We start from the raw sequence: 6000 nt of genomic DNA, 5'->3' as shown, positions 1-6000 counted from the left end.
GTTTTCAAAAGCAGGAAGTCCTGATTTGATTTTCCTTGAAAATTGTTTTGTATTGAAGTCCTTAGGACCGTCCTTCCCTTAAGTAAGTTGCCCTTGTTGACTCTGTTTTAGCAGCAAACAGATGAAATCCGATTTCTTGAATGTAGCTGCTCACCTATTTCTGGTCTGACGACTTTACCACAGCAGCAGTTTCGTTTACTGCTAAATCAAACACTCAGAGGGTGGAGTAAGACTGCAGATAGTCTTGGTTGTAGACTTTTTATCTGGTTACGTGAGATAAGCGTCATGTGACACGTTAGAAATGAGGAAGTGGGGCGTACCCGGTGGCACACCTGGTAGAGCGCGTACCATAGAGGCATTGTCCTTGTAAGCGGACGGCCGGGGTTCAAATCTGACTCAGAGCCCTTTCCCGCATGTCTTCCCCTCTGTCTCCCCCTTCACTCTGTCCTATCGATAAAGCCCAAAAATTGGAAAAATAAATGAGGAAGTGACAGGACTTTTTTTTTTTTCAACTTCTCTTTATTGAGGTTTTTTCCATACAAAATGTTGTCCATCCTTAACTTCAAGAGGTAAATGGATATATGACTTACCACTAAGCTCCATTAAGTGATGTATTTTTGTTGCTAGACCAGCTTATGACTATCAAAGATAAATATTGAGGGAATTTTCTTCTTTTTCTTAAATTAACAACATAAAATGCATTTATGAGTTAGTAAAAAATAAAATTTAATTCCTTTTCCACATATTCTTATTTTGATCCTGACAAGAAGCAGTTCTGGTATGATAAATTATGCTGCATGTTTTCGATTTGTGTCTTTATATCCTTCATCATACCGTCTCGATAAACCTGTAGCTCGTTCCGAAGTGTTCTCACAGAAATAGGCAAATCATCTTCTCGTTCTCCGCCCGCCATCTTGCGACTTTCCTCTTTGGGGGCCGACGAAGTTTGTAAAGTTCTTTGCGCGAGTTTTTCGACTGGTGTTCTTTTTCATGGCGAAACACGTTTTGCTTTGTCTTCCGGTCAGAATGCACCTTTAATATGCTTTATGGCTGGTCTTGAACGCTAAATGTTACTAAATTTTAACGAGCTGCCTCTACCTGCTGCTCACTCCATTCGGAATTAAAGTAATGATTCAAATGATGATTCTTTTTAGATGACAGAGCAAAATTCAGAATAACTCATCAGAACACCTTCTGAATTAAACATTTTTAAACAAAATGTTTTAATCATCTGTCATTTTCAACAAAGTCAGTGCTGGAAAATGTATTCAGATCCCTTACTTCAGTAAAAGTACTAGTACCACATTGTGAAATTACTCCACTACAAGTAAGAGTCCTGCATTCAAAACTTACTGAAGTAAAAGTACAAAAGTATCAAAATGTACTTAAAGTATCAAAAATAAAAGTAATCGTTATGCAGAATGAACCCACTCAGATTGTTATTCAGTCATGGAAAAAAATGATTAAACCACCCATCTTCAATTTCTTGTTCATTTTAATACCTGGTACAACTAAAGTTACGTTTATTTGGTCAAATATAATGATAACATCAAAAATAGCTCATAAAAGTTTAATTTAAGAGCTGATATATAGACAGTTTCAATGGTTTTCTTGATAATGATTTTGGTTACTATCAAGAAAACCATGTAGCATTTCTGTTGTTATCATTATATTTGTCCAAACAAATGAAAAATACCTAAAATACCTTTAGTTGTACCAGGCATTAAAATGAAAAAGAAATTGAAGAAAAAGGGTGGTTAAATATTTTTTTCCATGACTGTATATTCAAAATGTATTATTATTATTATTATTATTATTATTATTATTATTATTATTATATAGTATTGATGCAGTGGTTTAATTTTGTCCAGGTAGGGCTCATTTTAGGTACTTAATATTTTGTTATACATAGGTTTAATTTAAAAAAAACAAAAACAAAAAAAAAACGTATTTTTTACGTTTTACGTTCATTTTTACGTTTTTCATGTTTTTTATGTTAAATCTCGACCTGAAAAGTAGCAGCTAAATGTAGTGGAGTAGAAGTAAAAAGTTACAATAAATGGAAATAAGTACAAGTACCTCAAAAGTGTTCTTAAGTACAGTACTTGAGTGAATGTACTGCACCGCTGACTATAGCTCCCACCATCTTCAGCCTCAACAGAGATAATCAGAATAAAATAAATAAATAATAAATAATAAAATAATAATAAAATCTGAATAAGTGAAAACACCTGCGATGGATACAGAAGTCCTCCAAGAGTCATCTACTGTTCTCTGCTGCCCCCTAGTGGTCCTGAAGAAACACTACACCAGGGTTGAGTTTAGGTGATTGAATTTTGTCCTTTATGTTAAATTATAAAGCGTTGGGGCGATACAAAAAATACTGTTTTAATCAGAATGTAAACTAAATGTCCATTTTCCTTTCATACATCTTTATGACAAATTACAACAGAAACAAGACTTTTATTTATTTATTATTTTAAGTTTTAAACACTGATAGAACAGTGGAGGATTTTAGTTTGGAATACGTTTCTTTGTGTTTATGTAGTAGTTGTAGTTGTAAAGTATCCAATGGTGGATTGTAATGAAGTACATTTACTATATATGTATATAGCATTACCATATATGTAACTTTATACTTCTACTCCACTACATTTAGTTGCTGGCTTTAGTTATTTTTCTTATTGAGATTTATCAAAAACATGATCAATTTGAAATTATTATGTATTTTTATAAATTAAATCACATAAATCAAAACGAGCCTTGACAACATTAACAACATTAAAATACTGCTTACATAAATGCATTAATAAAAATAATAATCCCATAATATATATATATACCTCCATCGCAGGTGTTTTCACTTATTGTGTCTGATTATCTCTGTTGAGGCTGAAGATGGTGGGAGCTACATTCACTCAAGTACTGTACTTAAGTACAATTTTGAGGTACTTGTACTTTACTTGAGTATTTCTTTTTAATGTCACTTTTTACTTCCACTTCACTACATTAAGAGGCAAATATTGTACTTTTTTTTCCTGCACTACATTTAACTGTTACTTTTAATTACTTTTCAGGTTGAGAATTAACATAAAAACATACGTCTTACACTTCGCGTCAGCTAAATGACATGTAATGTAATGTAATGTAACATGATAAACTTAATAATTATTAAACATTAAACCTGTATATGACAATATATTAGGTACTTGAGATTAGGTCTACCTGGACAACATTACACCATTGCTTAATATGGTTTGTATGTATGGTTTTCTTGATAATGATTTCGGTCATTATCAAGAAAACCATGTAAAATGTCTAGATATCATCTCTTTAATTAGTTGTACCAGGCATTAAAATGAACAATAAACTGAAGAAAAAGGGTGGTCTAATCATTTTTTTCCATGACTGAATAACAATCTGAGTGGGTCCATTCTGCATAACTTTTGAACATATTGATGGTGATTATTTTGTACTTCTGTAAGTTTTGAATGCAGGACTTTTACTTTTAGTGTAGTATTTTCAGTGTGATATGAGTATTTTTACTGAAGTAAGGGATCTGAATACTTTTTTCATTTTTACCACTGAAAGTATCACAGTGCTCTATGTATTTATGCATCTATGCTATTGACATTATAGCATTACCAGTGGAAAGATCAGACAGCTTGTACTTGTATGTATTTTATTAAATAACAAAACATGTTAAATTACAAATAACTATTGACCTCATTATACATAAACATGTCTGTTCATTGTTTTGGATTTCATTAAAAAAGTCACAGAGCAGAGAGTAGCTGAATAAAATACTGACAGGCATTTACAGGCTTAAAGACCAAGTCAAAGGTTTCAGCAGGTGTCTCAGTGCATTGTGGTCTGAAAGCTGAGCGTGAAACCCTGAGAACAGTCCCGGCACACAGATGGCAGCTTAAACACATGAAGACATAATCGGTCAATCAGACACATTAAAATCCACAGTGCAAATTACAAAAAGACTGAGTGGACTGTAAAGTTCAGTCCAATCAAAGACACACAGGTGAGCAAGAGGTTAAATATCTGTTGAGACAAAGTGAATGCAGAGAAGAATACTGTTTTCTTATTCTGTGTGAAAGCTAAAACATGAGAACTGTGCAACATTTCTGTTCATCTTGAGAAGTGTATTGTGTATGTTTATGTTGCCGAGGTTTTTTTCATTGTTTTTTTCTCCTTTCCTCTCCTCACGTTGTGCTGTATTTCTTTTCTTTCATCTCTGTCTCCCTGTCCTGTCCACCTCTGTCATATTGTATGTGTGTTTAAAGTATACGTTTGGACGGGTTGATGGCAATCTCGTTGTACTAGTACTTGTTACTCTGTGCAATGACAATAAAGGCTTCTGAACATTGTGTTTATTTACTGTCAGTTTTTGTTTTATTCCTTGTTTGTTACCTGCTTCTTCAGTTTATTGACCTGTGTGACCCCTTCATCACTTTCTAAATGGCACATTGAGAGTTAAAAACATCAAATCACCACTCAAACTTCATCCATATTCATCCAATTATCTGGGACCGCGTCGCGGGGGCAGCAGGTTAAGCAAAATATTCCAGACCTCCCTCCAAACTTCATCTGTTAAAATCTGTTAAGGTTTCATGTCAACTTTAAGGAACGCGATAATCTTAAAGGAGCAGTGTGTGGAATGTAGGAGGGTATTGGCAGAGAGTGTCTAATCACCTGAAACTAAGAATCATTGTTTGTTTTTTTTAAGCTTAAGGCCTTTACACACAGAGGATGTGACAAATCAACAACCTGAAAATGCAAATTGTTTGCTGATTAGTAACAAAACTATTTACACAGTGATGCAAATTGTAACAGTGTGTATTCAATAAATGGTTCATATATATTTGCACAGGCAGAGAAAAAGGACCAACTACCTACTACTGTTGGCAGTCTGGTAAAGTGTATCACCTAAGCTGCTGCGTTTCTTTTTGGCTAAATGCTTGGACTGAATTTGAGTTCCCTCTGGTAGACCTTCAGTCAGTGTAAATTTGTTGTGCTTTTATTGTGAAGGTAAGAACGGAAAGCGTGGATCTGGTTTGTGTTGTTTTTGTCGAAGTTGAAAAGATAAGTGTATTGTGTGGACAGAGAGGCCAGCAGAACACAAAATGGCCAAGGGCCATCACAATATGTGCTTATGTTGCTGAGGGTATTTTCATTGTTTTTTCCTCCTTTCCTCTCCTCACGTTGTGCTGTATTTCTTTTCTTTCATCTCTGTCTCCCTGTCCTGTCCACCTCTGTCATATTGTATGTGTGTTTAAAGTATACGTTTGGACGGGTTGATGGCTAATTGATGTCCTGGTACTTGTTACTCTGTGCAATGACAATAAAGGAAAATCTGACTCTGACTCTAAAGTTTACAGTCTATGTTTGGAAAACAGAGGCTCCTGGCTGTTGTTTTAAAAATCTTGTAAATACACAAGACAATGTGATTTTTACTTGCAGTGCAAAAGCTCAGAAAAATCTACTTTGTTCTGAAAAAACTCGCCGAAAAAAAGCATTGCCCTTGTTCAACATTAATTTGCGTTCTTTGTGAAAATGTACTCAGTACATCGGAAAAACATACTGAAAATTTGTTTTCTTTTTTTTAAAAAGGGGGTCCTCGGGGTGTGAAGGCTTAGAACAGAGTCGGCCATGTTTCTGCAGAAGCCCAAAATGGAAAACAAACAAAAACTGGCTCTAGAGAGAGCCTTTTACGTTTTTACATCACCTGAAAACCACCATAGGTTCTCCTACATGCTTGGAAAGAGAGGGGTGAGTGGAGGGGCATTCAGCTGGTTGCAATTTGCAGTATCACCACTAGATACCACTTAATCCTCCACACTGCTCCTTTAATTAAAGTCTGGCCTGACACTGTAGTTAAAAAACAAACTACAAGAACAACTTGGAAGTCCTGAGAGGATGCAGTTTTTTAGAGGCCAGCTGGGCAACAAAAAGCAGATATTGAATATTTTTTGTTGTATTAATCCAACT

Source organism: Centropristis striata, chromosome 22 (genome assembly GCF_030273125.1).
Source record: "Centropristis striata isolate RG_2023a ecotype Rhode Island chromosome 22, C.striata_1.0, whole genome shotgun sequence".
Classification (NCBI taxonomy): Eukaryota; Metazoa; Chordata; class Actinopteri; order Perciformes; family Serranidae; genus Centropristis; species Centropristis striata.
The sequence above is the reverse complement of the archived record's forward strand: the minus strand, read 5'-3'. Positions refer to the sequence as shown.